This window comes from Chrysochloris asiatica, unplaced genomic scaffold (genome assembly GCF_000296735.1).
Source record: "Chrysochloris asiatica unplaced genomic scaffold, ChrAsi1.0 scaffold00051, whole genome shotgun sequence".
Taxonomy (NCBI): domain Eukaryota; kingdom Metazoa; phylum Chordata; class Mammalia; order Afrosoricida; family Chrysochloridae; genus Chrysochloris; species Chrysochloris asiatica.
This window is the reverse complement of record NW_006408569.1, coordinates 6,302,014-6,317,012: the sequence shown is the minus strand read 5'-3', so window position 1 is coordinate 6,317,012 and position 14,999 is coordinate 6,302,014. Positions and strand designations below refer to the sequence as shown.

The 14,999-nt window shown below is 51.1% G+C and overlaps 1 protein-coding gene across 1 annotated transcript in view; it reads right to left on the bottom strand.

Moving 5' to 3' along the window:
- The window catches only part of ELF4 (E74-like factor 4 (ets domain transcription factor)), a 40,715-nt gene extending 31,496 nt beyond the window's left edge, over positions 1 to 9,219 (bottom strand). Inside the window, exon 1 of the mRNA XM_006862832.1 lies at positions 9,189 to 9,219. The gene's annotated coding sequence lies outside the window, so the exon portion shown is untranslated. The remainder of the gene's footprint in view (positions 1 to 9,188) is intronic.
- Between the last annotated feature and the right edge of the window lie 5,780 nt (positions 9,220 to 14,999).

Sequence of the window (14,999 nt, the reverse complement as noted above, 5' to 3'; positions counted from 1 at the left end):
TACAGTATTTACTTCTATTCACTTGAACTCTTACATACTGTTAACTGATGGATGGTACATGCAAGGAATTACAATCATTGTCATGAAGCAAAGTGTATGTTGTGATGAATGCAAAACTGATGATCTAGTCTATAAACCTTCGGTCAATTCACAAGAAAAATGCTTTTTTAAAAATAGAAGGAAAAAAAAACCCTCAAGTACAGGAAAACAAACAAATCAGTTTAAAAATAGACAAAGATTTGAACATCCACTTCAGCAAAGAATATATATAAGTGACATATAAGAACAAATAACATGAAAAAATGTTCAGCATCTGGAACTTTTTATCAATGAGATACTACTTCACAACTACTGGTGGCTGTGTGCCGTCGAGTCGGTTCCGACTCATAGCGACCCTGTACAGGGTTTCCGAGGTTGTAAATCTTTACGGGTGCAGAAAGCCTCATCTTTCTCCCTCGGAACAGCTGGTAGTTTTGAACTGTTGACCTTGCGGCTCGCAGCCAATTTGTAACCACCACGCTACCAGACCTCCTTTCACAACTACTAGGCTGGCTAAAATTAAAAAGACTGACCATACCAACCAAGCATTGGTGAGGATATAGAGCAGCTGCAATTTACATACACCATTGGTGGGAAGGTAAAATGGCAAAACCTTTTTGGACAACAGTTTGTCAGTTTCTTTAAAAATTGAACACACAGCTACTACATGATACAGCCATTCCACTCCTAGGTATTTTACAAAGAAAAAAAGGAAATATATGTTCATAGAGAGATTCATCTACCAATGTTTATAGCACCTTTGTCTGTAATAGCCAAAACCAGAGTGGGGGTGGGGGGGAGGAAACCCACCAATCCCTGTTAACTGATGAAATGCTACTCAGCGATAAAAAGGAATGAAATACTGTTATATACAGCAACATGAATGAATCTTAAAATAAGTATGATGAGTGAAAGAAGCCAGGCCAAATCAGAGTAATACTAGAGAGAGAGAGAGAGAGAGAGAGAGAGAGAGAGATGATTCAATTTCTATAAAACTCTAGAAAATACTAACCAATGTATAGTGGCAGAAAACAAATCAGTGGTCACCCGGGGATGAGAAGGAGGGATTACAAATCAGCACGAGGAAACTTTTGGGGGTGATGCATATGTTTACTATCTGGATTGCTGCAATGGTTGCATGAATGTATGTTGTTGGTTCCGACTCATAGAGACCCTGTCTGGGGTCTCCGAGGAGCGGCTGGTGGGTTTGAACCAATGACCTTGTGGTTGAAACCGACCTGCAGCGCCACACTAGGACTCCATTCATGGATGTATACATATGTAAATAATTCTCAAATAATATATACTTTAAGTATTTGTGGTATATTGTATGTCATTTTTACCTCAGTAAAGCTGTTAAATAGAAAGAAAGACCCCAGATTGGGTAAAAATAACAGTACCAATGGCAGCTGACCCTCAGCATGTAATTTTATTATATGTCATTGTTGTTAACTGTCGTTGAGTCAGTTCTGACTCATAGCGACCCTGTACAGGGTTTCCAAGGAGCAGCTGATGGGTTTGAACTGCCGACCTGTGGTTAGCAGTCTAGTGCTTATCCTACAGCGCCACATCAGGACTCCAATTTTATTACATGTTGTTATTGTTAAGTGACGTTGAGTCAGTTCTGACTCTGTATAGGATTTCTGAGGAACGGCTGATAGGTTTGAACCACTGACCTTGTGCTTAGCAGTTCAGTGGTTATCTTACAGCACCACACCAGGACTTCAATTTTATTATATAGTGGAGCTCTGGTAGCATAGTGGTTACGAATCGGGCTGCGAGCCTTAAGGTCAGCGGTTCGAAACTACCAGCCACTCTGCGGGAGAAAGATGAGGTTTTCTACTCCCGTAAAGATTTACACCCTCGGAAACCCTGTACAGGGTCGCTATGGGTCGGAACCGACTCAGTGGCACTTAACAACAACACACACCAATACTGAGCCCTGGTATGATGCTGTAGGATAAGCACTGGACTGCTAACCACAAGGTCAGCAGTTCAAACCCATCAGGCACTATTAGTCTCAGAAACCCTACAAAGGGTGGCTATGAATCAGAACCAACTCAGCAGCACACAACAACAATGTCATATTAAGACCCCTAGTGGCACATTGGTTTAGCGTTGGACTGCTAACCTAGAGGCTGGCAGTTCCAATCCACCAGCTGCTCCAAGGGAGAAACATGAGACAATCTGCTTCCATCAAGATTTACAGCCTTGGAAACCCTAGAGAGCAGTTCTACTCTGTCCCTATAGCTCACTCGAAGGCAGTGCTATCACTATTGTTATGCAATAGCAAGAAACTACATACTATGTAGTAAATCCTCATAACAACCCTGGTGGTGGTGATGGTGGTTATGCGCCGTGGAGTCGGTTCTGACTCACAGCAACCCTGTATACAGTGTCTGAGGCTGTAAATCTTTACAGGAGCAGAAAGCCTCATCTTTCTCCCGTGGAACGGCTGGTAGTTTAGAACTGCTGACCGTGAGATTAGCAGCCTGACTTGTAACCACTACGCTACCAGGGCTCCTTCATAAGAACCCTATGAAATCCTAAAAAACATTAAGCACAATGTTATATTTTGTGTGTAAGAGACGCACCTAAAAATGTTAAGATAAAAGAAGCTATGAACATCCACACTCGCCTAGTAAACACATTCCTTTGTGCCAACAACAAAGTCAAGGTCTAACTAAGCCTTGGAACTTATTGCGTGGGCTAAGTCTAATGGGCTTGTATTGTTCTTTTACTCACTCTCATGTCAACGGCATTGTCCCACCTATCCTGGAATGCCCCTATAGCACAGCCAATAATCTCTCTTTCCTCTTTTGAAAGGTCATCTGCCCTCAACCCTTCAGGAAGCCTTCCCCAATTGTGCTGAAGGGGAACAATGATATTTCTCTAGCCAGGTCATTGGACTCATCTACAAACCCATCGACACCACCCATCTACAAGCATTAAGTGCCCTGGGCTGGTTGTCAGGTCAGCTCTCGCCTGCTACGGGGCTAAGTGCAGGTGGATTACTAGAGTCTAGAACTGGGTTTAGATTCTTCAGATCAAGGAGCTGGGCCTACTGTGTTTTTTTAGGCTCAGAGTGGCGCCAATAAAGTGGTCCCTAATGAGACAGGTGTTTTCTGGGCATGGATTCTCACAGACTCAGCAGAGCTGAACTAGCCTCTCTTATCCTCAGGGGGCATTATGGGGGAAAAGACAGATTATCTCCTAAGACTATGTCTAAGTACCTCCTTGCTATCAGACCATCAGGAATTTGGGGAGGTTAAGAGTAATTGCCCACCCTCCCATCCCCCCAGGCCTAGCAGTTCTAACTAATCTGATAAACTGGGACTAAGGGACTGTATGGAGCACTGTGCTCAGGGGTGGTCCAGTTTATCTTGGGCTGTCTACTCCTGTGGGTGGCCACCGGGCCTCAAGCAAACACAATAGCAGATGGAACCTCCAAGTTAATATCTGGTGGGTCTTTGGAATGGAAATTCTTCTGGGTCACAATGGTGCCCCAGGCCCAACCCAAGACTTCTGGGCATTGGACCCAAACTGACCCGTCATCTGTTCCAGGGAAAGCAGGGAGAAAGGGAGCAGAGTCTTGTCAGTCCCCAGAATTCTATACTCAGTAGGTCAATAATGAACTGATGGTCGCTAAATAGTTCCCAAGGGTAGAATGTTAGTGTTCTCAAAGGGACTTACTCTTATGTCTGTGGAAAATGATACTCAAGATGAAAATGGCGAGGAGATAAAGGTGCTCATAAAATGCTCATAAAAATGTTAAAAGACTTCAGATTCACTGTTGACTGTCACATTGCCTGCCACTCAGAAGGACCATATATTACACACACACACAGCTCTCCCATCTTATCCTGTGCAAGGGCAGCATTCACCAAAAGCTAATTCTTGGTTTCAGGAAGGCACGTAGTGTGCCTTGCCAGCACTATCCTAGGGTCGTGGCAAAGTCAAGGGTATGTGGAGGCAAAATAATAACAACTGTCACAGGAATAGTAACTGCTAATACATACATACTGGGTGGTTGCTATGCGGAGTGCTCGACATGAATTTTTTTATTTACTCCTCACTCCAACCCTGTGAGGTGGGCACTGTGACCCAGAGAGGTTATGTAATAGCCCACAGTCACACAGGCAGGAAGTGATGCATCTTGGGATATGAACTCAAAGAGCCTGTGCTCTTCCTTCAGTCATCAATATCACTTCTTGTGAAGGAATAGGAAAAAAAGCTCCAGGAAAGCAGGTGAAGTCAACATTGGGGCAAGAAAATGGTCCACCAAGAGGGGGGGGGTCATTCAAGGTCAAGCTTGCTCAACGTGGGCAAGCTGCTTTAACCTCTTGCTTCTTGTTAAGTCTCTCTGAGAAATTTTCCAGTGCTTTCCCTTATAGACCCTTCCTGTGTGAGAGACTCTGTCTCTACTGCTTGACGCTCCTCCTCACCCAGGGGGAAGACTGGGTAGGATCTTTCTGCCAAGAAATTCATCTGGGGACTCAATTTCCCAACCAAAGAGTCAGGGTATTCTGGTATGTGCCTGTAGCGTTGAAATGTGCTGAGGAGGAGGCTCGGCGAGAGGGCAATGGGAGATGAGAAATTATGAGGTGTGTGTGTGTGTGTGTGTGTGTGTGCTTTTATCCAATCAAAGCCAACAACAGCCACATCCCTCTCCACACCTGGCCATGCTCCATTCACTGAGGAAGACACAAAAGCAACTGAACAAGTATATGGTTAGTCCTTGCCCTCGTCAGGGTGGTCCAGGCAGGAACAAGTGGGACCTTCTAGATCTTTAAGCTCCCAGCTAGCTGAGGGGGGAACAATTATGAAAAGTGTTGTCCTCTACTTGAACCTCTGGGCTTCCAGAAAATTCCTAGAGCCCTGGGGAAATGTAGGACACAAGCCAGCCCATACCTACCATGGACACCTGTGGTTTGTCAGCTTCCCTGTCCCTTTGGTCCCAGACATTCCCACCACCACCACCACCTCCCTTCCCTCCTTCCCAGGGCCTATACTGAGGGGGTGGGGTTTCAACTTGAAATCCCCTCAGCTTGGGTGGCAGAAAAGTCTGACCACCCCTTTGTGTCTTGTCAATCTACGGAGTGTTGAGTGTCTGGGTCAGCCACTTTGCATCTCCTGAAGTAGAGATCGGGGTGTACAACGAGCCACCCACACTCACTGGTCTGGTCTTTTATGTGACATGAATTTGCCAAACAATTATTCGGCCTTCGAAGGTCAGTTGGTGGCCAGGGAATAGAGAGAAAGGGACCCTTTCTCCCCTTTCTGCTTAACTAAGTCTCCCCCCACGTCGCCACTGCCCGCCCCCCTTCAAGGTCTAGCTCAAGCCCCCAAGTGCCTCACAAAGCCCTCCCTCTCTCTCTCCCTCCCTCCTCCAGTTGCCACTGACCTCCAAGTCCCAACCATCTCTGGCCTCTGCTCCAAGGAGCACAATTAGCACCTGGCCAGCCACCGGCCTGGCAGCTTGTCCTCGCCTCTGTTTCTGTGTCTTAGTCATCCCCCTACACACACACATACACACACACACAGAGCTTCACACAGGTTGGGCACACAGTAGGTATTAATAAATGTCCATGGAATTGAAGCCCAGCAGTCTCTGTGAGGTTAGAGCCCTCACAAGCACCCCGACCAGCAGTTTCTTGGCAACCAGCGCTGGGGCCCAAGCTATAGGGCATTAGCTATTACAGACCCTAGGAGGCTCAGCGGCCGGAGAGGTACGGGAAGGTTGGTGTTGATGAAAAAAGCCCTTGACCCCTAGGAAAGTGCCCATGGGATTCTGGGCACCTCAGATGAGTTTTCTGTCTCCCCTGCAGGACTAGTTTTCAGTCTGAGAACCACAAAGGAAAGAAATTGACAATGAAACCAGAAACCTCTTTGTAGCCTAGAATCCAGGCAAGCTCAGCAAACCCAGGTTGGGGTTATAGGTCAGGCTCTAGCTTGGGGAGAGAAGGTTCCGTGGGGGACCCCAAGAGGCTGCAGGTGACAAGTAGGCATAGGGCTACTCCAAGGGGGTATAGGAATGTTTGGAGGTGGCCCTAATAATGCCAACAAATCACAGGAAAGACTGTTTACCTTCAGGGGCCAAGTCTCCCTGTCCGTCTCGTTCCCCCATCTCACAGAACCTGGCCAGGCTCCTGGACCAAGGAGAACCCTTCAAGTCCGGGTGCCTGGCTCCTAGCATTGACTTGAAGACTTTAGCCTGGGTTTGCATTATTGTTTTTATTATCACTTTTCCTGGCCCCCTCCCATACCGCCCACCCGCCTCAGTCCAGCCCACACAAGAAGGGGAAGGCAGGCGCTGTCTTCTTCATACTCCTACTTGACTGATGACCAGTGCTGGACTGGATCTCAGTAAATGTTTGCTGAGCTGAATGGAAGCTGAGTTTTAGACTGTATCATAATGCAAGTTCATGCTTACTATGAGGCCCAGAATAAGCACTCAGCCATAAGGTCAGTTTGAACTATAAAGTTAGCGATTCAAATTCACCAGCCACTCCTCAGAAACCCTATACAGGGTCGCTATGAGTTGGAACTGGCTCGACAGCACTTAACAACAACAAAAGGAGTCCTGGTGTGGCGCTATAGGATAAGCACTGGACATCAAGGTCTGTTTGAACCAAAAGGTCGGCAATTCAAACCCACCAGTCACTCCTCAGAAACTCTATATAGGGTCAAGATAAGTCGGAACAACAAGGATGAAAGTAGAGAGTGTTGTAGGTTGGGCGTTGGACTGCTAACGACAAGATCTGTGGTTCGAGCCCACTGGACACTTATCTGTAAAGATTTACAGTCTCGGAAATCCTATGGGGCAGTTCTACTATAAGTAAGGATCAAGGCAACATCAGTGGGTTGGCTTTTGGATTTCTGGACCCTCATCACAGCTTTGCCAGGTAGGTCTTATTGGACAGATGAGGAAACTGAGGCATACAGTTGACTGGGATCGAGTCAGTAAGAGCTGGAGTTAAACACCCACCATCCAGTGCAGAAGGCAAAATAAATACACTGGTGGTGACAGTGAGATGTGTTTGTATGGAGAGAGCCAAGGCCAAGCTCAGGCCAAGTTTAGGAGCTGGGGTTTTCCTGGGAAAGCAAGCATCTCAGCCAGCTTCTGGCTGGGTCTCTTGGGGGAGGAAATGCCCTGGATTTTGCAAGCTAGGGGGCATTTGGTATAGCCCATCAATGAGGCCCACCAGTGACAGACCTCTCACTTTAGATCCCAAGACACGGCAGAGGGGACAGAAGCTACTGTATCACCACTTAAAGTTCGACAGGAGAAGGGTGGATTTGGGGCCCCCAGCTTGACCAGGGGTGGGCGCCAGTCCCTTCCAAACCAACCACGAGCAAACACAGTGCAGCAGTGGGAAGACTGCCAGGAAGAGTTGCAAACAAGCCACTCCTTCGGTTCACAGCGAGAGGCTGGGTGAGAGTGGCAACGTGGAGCCTGCTCGACGCCCCCCACCCCCACCCCAAGACATCCCAGGCTTTGAACCCAGCACTAGAGACAACCACGGGCATGGCAACCTCTTCCCCCACAGACTGGGATAGGAAGTTCTCCCTGATAATCCGCACTTTAACTCAAGACAGCTCCGTCCCAGCGCTTCTGCATGGGGTCCGCGGAATGAATGGTTGAGGAAGCACTTTGTAACTGGTCAAACCCTGTGTAACTATTGAGTGGGGGGGGAGTTGCATTCTTGCTAAGCATACGTGTTCCCTGGGCATTTTCAGTGCCAGAGTGTCCTGTCTCCCCAATGGGGAGAGCCGGATCGTTTCCTTCCTTACCCACCCCCAGCCTGGCACTCAAACCCGGGGTCAGCTCACAGGGGGTAAAGCCCCGATGGGCGTGCCCGCCAGCTGTTGGGGCCCGAGAGCGGAGCAGTAGTGGCTCAGGCCCTCAGGGTGGTGACCTCACTTCCGCTCCTACCTCCCCAGCACCCCTCCCATTTGAGGCCCCACCAGGCCCAAATCGAGAAGTCCAAGGTTAACTGTTCCTCCCCACTTTAAGAGCTAATTAAAATGATTAGCTACAATGAACTGTCAAACATTAACCTAAAGAAGCTGCAAGACCAGACAGGCCTCTATCTCGGAAAGAGGGATGAGGGGCAGGAATCAAAAGGCCATCAAATCAAATCCCTGGGCTGGGGTGTGGTGAGGAGGGGGTAGGCAACCCCAGAACCGCACTCGGCCCGGGTGCCAAGGGGTCAGGAGGCGACTCTGGTCAGAAAGGCCAGATCCCGGCAGAGTCGTGAGGAGAGGGCAGAAGGGTGTGGTTGAGTGGCTATGGCTGAGCAATCCCCCCGAAAGCCAGGCGCTGGCGGCAGGGGACCCCCGCTCTTTGAGGCGGCTGCGGAGTCCCCTTGGCGACGGCAGGGAGGGAACAGAGAGGCGGGGGAAGCCGGGAGAGCGGGAACGCCGGAGCGGGAAGCCTGTGGCTGGCTCACACGAAACTCTGGCCCCTGCCAAGAGGTCTCTATTTTGGCGATCCAATGATCCAAGTCATAAGTTTTTTTCTCTACTTTTCTTTAACCCCAAAGCACCTGCCCCCCAAACCCCTAGGAGCCGTCTGCTCAGTCTAACAGTCCCATCACTGCCCTCGAGCATCGAGCCTTCTGAAGGTCCCCGTCACCATCGGCCCGGTCACGGAACCCCTCCCCCCTCCACGGGCTGCCCGGGGCGCGGGGAAACTGTCCCACACCCATCTCAGGAAGCCGAGTTCACATCTGACTCCCGGGCAGGAGCTCGTGGTGATCTAGGCTAGAGCAGACTATCCCCGCCGCGTCGCCCCCACCCGTCCCTGGGCCCCAGCCGCTCCATACTAGGGCCCCTGGCGCCCACCCGCCTGCCCGCCGGCAAACTCTTCCAGGTCCCCAAAGGCTCCAAGAGCCGGCGCCATCGACGTACCTGAAGCCACTGGTGGCTTACAGCCAAGATCGGTGGCCGGGGTTCCCTCCCCGATCCCGGGGCCGCGACGCGGGTGTCCTTCCCGGCCGGGCCGCCCGCTGCCCTAGGAAGTCGGGCAGGGCCAGTGGTGCCAGCGAAAAGAGAAGTGGAAGTTGCGCGCGCGGCGCCGGGTCGGTCGGTCCCCGCGGCCGCCGGGGCTACCGTCATCGCCCGCCCGCCCCGCGCCCGTGACTCACCTCGGCGCCGGCGCTGGTCCGGACGAGCCAGCTGGTGCCCCGCGCCGCGCCGCGCCGCCGATGGCAAGTTGGAGGGCGCGCTGCGAACACCAGGTGAGCGAGTAGCGGCGCGGGAACAGGGCTCGGGTGGGGGCGCAGGGCGCGGGGTCCCGGCCGAGGGAGGGCGGCTGGGCGCCCGACGAAGGGGCGCGAGCCGGCCGAGACCTGCGCGGCGACCAGCGAGCGAAAGGGGAAACTGCACTGGAAACACACGTCCCTGAGGCGGCGGCTGGGGCGGGCGCCTGCGGCAGGGCGGGCGCGAGGGAAGAGCCAGAGGGAGGGACCGACCAGGGAGGGACCGACCCGGGAGGGCCCGCGGGCGGGAGGGGGAGGGAGCGCCAGAGCTGAGCATCACGGTGGAAACAGCGCCCCTCCGCCCCGGGCCGCCCGCACTGTCGCCAGCACAGCAGGGGAGACATGCCAGGGGCACGCGCGCTTGGGACCTGGGAGAGACACGCGGCGGAGGACCGAGCCCTATGAGCCTGCGTCGCGCCCCCTGACCCCGGATGGCGGCCCCTATTGCGCCCACCCTCCAGGCGGGAAGCTCTCAAACCACACCCGAGGACTCTGGAAGGCCTGCGCGCGCCTTTCGCTTGACGCCTTTGGCCTTAGTCCTGCGCACCAGGCTATTACTTTGAGGGCCTGCAGTGTGTGGACCTAGCTGGAGGGTGGGCAAGGCGGTGGTGGGTGAGACCAGGTGATGATGCCCAGAAGATATCACTGGGGACAATATGTCAAATATTGCGGAATCCCGGGCGGAATACACTGTGTGGTTGGGGTGACTGGAGATGTTTGGGACATTCCAGCCAAGTCGGGCCTAGGACTTCTGAGAGTCAGGGGAGGCCCGGAGGATGTGAATCAGTAGAGGGCCCGGGAGGGACTGGAGGAAGAGGGGCTGGCAGCAACAGGTAGAAAGAGAGCCAGACTTAGTCAAGTTGGTTCCAATTCAGAGCGACCCTACATACAACAGAAGGAAACACTGTGGGCTCTTACAGCATCCTCACAATCATTCCTGTGTTTGAGCCCATTGTTCCAGCCACTGTGTCAATCTGTCACATTGAGGGCCTTCCTCTTTTTGCTGACCCTCTATTTTACCAAGCATGATGTCCTTCTCCAGGGCTTGGTCACTCCTGATCACACCTTCAAAGTACCCCAACGACGCTTCACTAGGCTCAGTTAAGGAGCATTCTGGCTGTACTTCTTCCAAGACAGATTTCGGTTTTTTCTGGCAGTCAGTGGTACACATTTGGAGTCCTGGAGTGGCACTGTCGGGTAAGCACTGGACCACAAGTTCAGTTTGGACTATAAAGTTCAAACCCACCAGCTCCTCCTCAGAAGGAGGGTTGCTGTGAGTCGGAACTGACTCGATGGCACTTAACTGCAACAACAACATAGTGTATTTAATAGTCTTCACTTTGTAAACCCTATGGAGCCATTCTATGTTGTCCCATAGGGTTGCTGTGAGTTGGAATCTACTCACCAGCAGTGTTTCCTTTGTTTTCGTCTACTTACCCCAACCCCCATGGCTCTACTGGACTCCGGTGTCGCGCTGTAGGATCAGCACTGGATTGTGAACCACAAGGCCGACAGTTCAAACCCTCGGAAACCCTCTACAGGGTCACTCTGAGGCAGAACCGACTCCACGGCACTAACAACAACAAAAACAGCATGACTGTCTTTGGGGAAACTGGTGTGGTGCTGTAGGATTTGCACTGGAACGCAAGGTCAATTTGAACCGCACATTGGTGGTTCAAACTCACCAGCCGCTCCTTGGAAAGCCTATACAGGGTCGCTATGAGTCAGAACTGACTCAATGGTACTTAACAACAGCAACATGGCTCTATTTAAGGAAATAGTGACACAGTGGTGCTCTGGTAGCTGCTAACCAAAAGCTTAGTGATTTGACTCCAACAGCCACTCCACAGGAGAACAACATGGCTGTTGACTTCCATAAAGATTTATAGACTTGAAAACCCTGTGGGGCATTTCTACTCCTACAGAGCTGCAGTGAGTCAGAATTGACTCCAGGCAATGGGCTTTGGAGAACAACAATTAGTTTGGAGTCCTGGTGTGGAGTTGTAGGATAAACACCAGACTGCTAACCACAAGGTCAGTGGTTCAAACCCACCAGTTGTTCCTTGTAAACCTTGCACAGGGTCGCTATGAGTCAGAACTGACTCAACAGCACTTAACACCAACATTAGTCTGGGAGAGGTCCTGGTGTCACGTTAATTAAAGCATCTTCTCTGGTAGCGTAGTGGTTACGAATCGGGCTGCGAACCTTAAGGTCAGCGGTTCGAAACTACCAGCTGCTCCGCAGGAGAAAGATGAGGCTTTCTACTCCCGTAAAGATTTACACCCTCGGAAACCCTATACAGGGTCGCTATGGGTCGGAACCGACTTGATGGCACATAACAACAACAACAACTGCTAACCCCAAAGTCCATGATTGGAACCCACTAACTGCTCAGCCAGAGGAAAATGTGGCCATCTGCTTCCCTGAAGATTTATAGCTTTAGAAATGCTATGGGGTGCTTGGAGTTAGACTGGACTGCATTGTAACAGGTTTGGCTTGTTTTGTTTTTAATCTGGGGGAGGGGCCCAGCTAGGTCTCAGCCTTGGCATCTCCTTGGCAGAAGGGGCACCAGAGACAGAGGGTCCTCTCTCGGAGGGGCAGGGATGATCAAAGGACCTGAGGTTGAGGGACCTGCTCAGCCCCCCAGTGTCTGCCTGCTCCCCGAGCCTCGGGAAAGGCCAATCCCAGCACAGGACTAGGGGACAGCGGTGGTGGATGATAGCAGATTCCAGGCTTCCAGGAAAAGACCCAGCATCTAGATTGGGATACTGGCCCCTGAGACCCTCCAACTACCCATGGCCAAGTCTTGGAAACAAGCTCCAAGAGCAAAGGTCCACTCCTCTTCATTATAATTTTTACAGGCAGGCACACGTTTCCCCATGGGATTCCAAATCCAGGAAACCCATAGCTCCCTGCTGGTCTCCCACCTATGACATTCCCCTTCAGCACTACGGTGGGTTCCATGCCCCCCTAAGTTTCCTTTACCCTGACCTCAAAACTCATCAATGGACACAAATACACTTCCCCATTTTGGTAAGAGTTCACTGGTCTCTGACATCATACAGAACTACACCAGGTACAAGTTGTGTGACTTTGGGCAAGTCTCTTCAATTCTCTGGGCCTCATTTTCCATATCTTTAAATTGAGGGTAGTAACAACCTATCTCACAAGACTTTAGTGAGATCTGAACATTGCAGTAAGCCTTCAAGAAATATTAGCAGCATCTTCACCCTCATTTCTCCTTGCTCAAACTAAATTTTCATAGAGGTCTTCTTGGGAAAGACTGGGAGAGGGGTCAGCACTATGCCGCCTTGTTTGTGGTAGCTGGTCCTAAAGCCTGCCAGTGACTTGGAGCCTGTGGCTTGTGGAAATCCCATAAATTCCCACTTGGACCTTACTAGATAGATCTCCATGATCTGAGAGTCACAGTCATGGCAAACCCCACTTTTCACAGTGAAAATCCTACACTGACCTTGCCTTGGAGACAGACCCTCCTGACTCCTTGACTCCGGGCCAGCTGGGTGGCCCTGCTGTTCCTCAGTCTGTCCCTTCCCCACCTGGCTCCCTGTTGCTTTCCCACTTACCCGTTGGGGAGCGCCAGCCAGGTGGGGCCAGTCAGACAGAGCTCACCACTCTTCTGATGACAGCCACACTGTCTCTGCCAGTGGTTCATTCCCTGACTTGGCAGGAATTCCCCTTCTCGAGTTGCCCATGGATGCCCAGGCTGCACTACCCAGCAATGTATTCTCTGCTTCTCTCCTTCCAGACACATTCCTTCCTCACTCTCTGACCCGGTCCTCCCAGATCTCAGAGCACAGGGGCCTCCTGGCTGCCCACGGCTCTGTGGAGCCACCTCCCTAGTTTTGCACTCAACTGGCCCTTCCGCTTTGACTTTTTTCTAAGCCCCTCTTTTGTGAGCAAGGAGCTCTGGTAGCGTAGTGGTTGCAAGTCGGGCTGCTAACCTCAAGGTCAGCTGTTCGAAACTACCAGCTGTTCCGTGGGAGAAAGATGAGGCTTTCTGCTCCCGTAAAGATTTACAGCCTCAGAAACTCTATGCAGGGTCGCTATGCGTAGGAACCGACTCCACGGCACATAACCACCACCATCACCACCTTTTGTGAGCAGTGCCTAGCTGGCCCATGTTCTTCTGCAAAGCAGTCCAAGTTCTTGACAGACAAAGGGCCAGTGGCTTTCTCCCTCGCTCAACCTCTTGGCTTCAACACATTCTATTCAAACCTGTGGCCAGAACAAGATACCACAATGCGACAGCTTCTGTGGCCCTGGCCTACCCTTTCCACATGCCGGAAAAGTTATCTGTCAATGAAACTTTGATAGATAACTCAAAAGCTGGGAGAAAAGTTAGGGTTTAGAAGGTCTCTTCCCACCTGTAACGTTGACAAACCCCCTATAATCCTTTCTATAAAGCCGATAATCACCCCTTTGTTGATGTGCTTTGTAACTCCAGATTGGCATCTACTGGGTATACATGACTAGGCCTTAGATAGTAAAACGACAGGGGTCGGAAATCTCTAAGTCCCAGGCTGTGACTGGTCAGCAGAAGAAGTGTTTGTTCTCAAAAGATTAATGAGTAGCTATAACACAGAATTCCACAGGACAGGTTACACCAATGTTCTCCTTCCGTAAAGTCCCTTGCTTGACTCACATTTGGAAGTGGGGGTGTGCCAGGCTAAAGCATAGGTTGTGAAGATGGATGTATATACTTAGCAATTTTCCACATCAGGACTTTCATCTGGCCAGTGGCCTTCTTGACTTGGGAGCATAGAATCGGGGTCCTTGGAGCTCTTGGAAAGCATCTGATCCCTCCTGCCTGCCCTCAGTTTACTCTCATTAAAATGGATATTCCCTTCTTGCCTGTAGCGCCTTGCTGGGGCAGGTCCTGGAGCCCCTAGAACCCTTGTGAAATCATCAGGGGAGTTTCAGGCTCTGGGACCACTAGGTTTCCCTTCTTGGAGGGCTGGGTAGCAACCCAGAAGGACTGCCTGGAGGGAGAGGATGGTCAGATGGACAAGGCGCTTCTGCCTGGAATATGGTAAGCCTCTGAGGCCTGGTGACTGTTGGGAAATGCTCTCCTGGGCATATACATAGCTGGAGAGTGGGCCTGTTACTTAGGAAACTGACATTCAGTGCCCTTTGAGATGGCCTTCTGGACTGGTGGGAGGTTTGTTTGTGTTTGTTAGGGGGAAGGATTCAAACTTGTGGTTCATTTGAAAAACATAAAAATAAGGAAGACGTGGCTTTGGATAGAGCTCCGCAAATGAGGGCAAGCCCCTGGGGGTCTCTGATCTCACTGGTTCTCAGTGGCTCAGCCTGGAAAAGTCCCTGAGATTAGGGCCCAGGGGCAAGTGTCTGCCCCGGGGCACCTTTCAGGCAGCACAGCATCTGGGGGGTTCAGGCCACCGTCCAATGGAACCAGAGTTAACCTGTCAGTGCCCAAAATCTGTCAGCTCAACATCTGTTACATGCGGCGAGGGGCGGCCTCACTATGCCTCATAGTCCCATGGTGATTCCAAATGAGCTCACAAAGCCACCTCCTCTCATGGCTGCAGGAAAAACAAGTGGGCCCAAGAACTGCTGCTCGCTCAAGGCTGGGGAGCAGACGACTGGCCATCTTGATCTGCTTGTCTCTCTAACGTCTGAAGTGTCCTCAGAGTAGAAATATGAAAGTCTTGACTAAT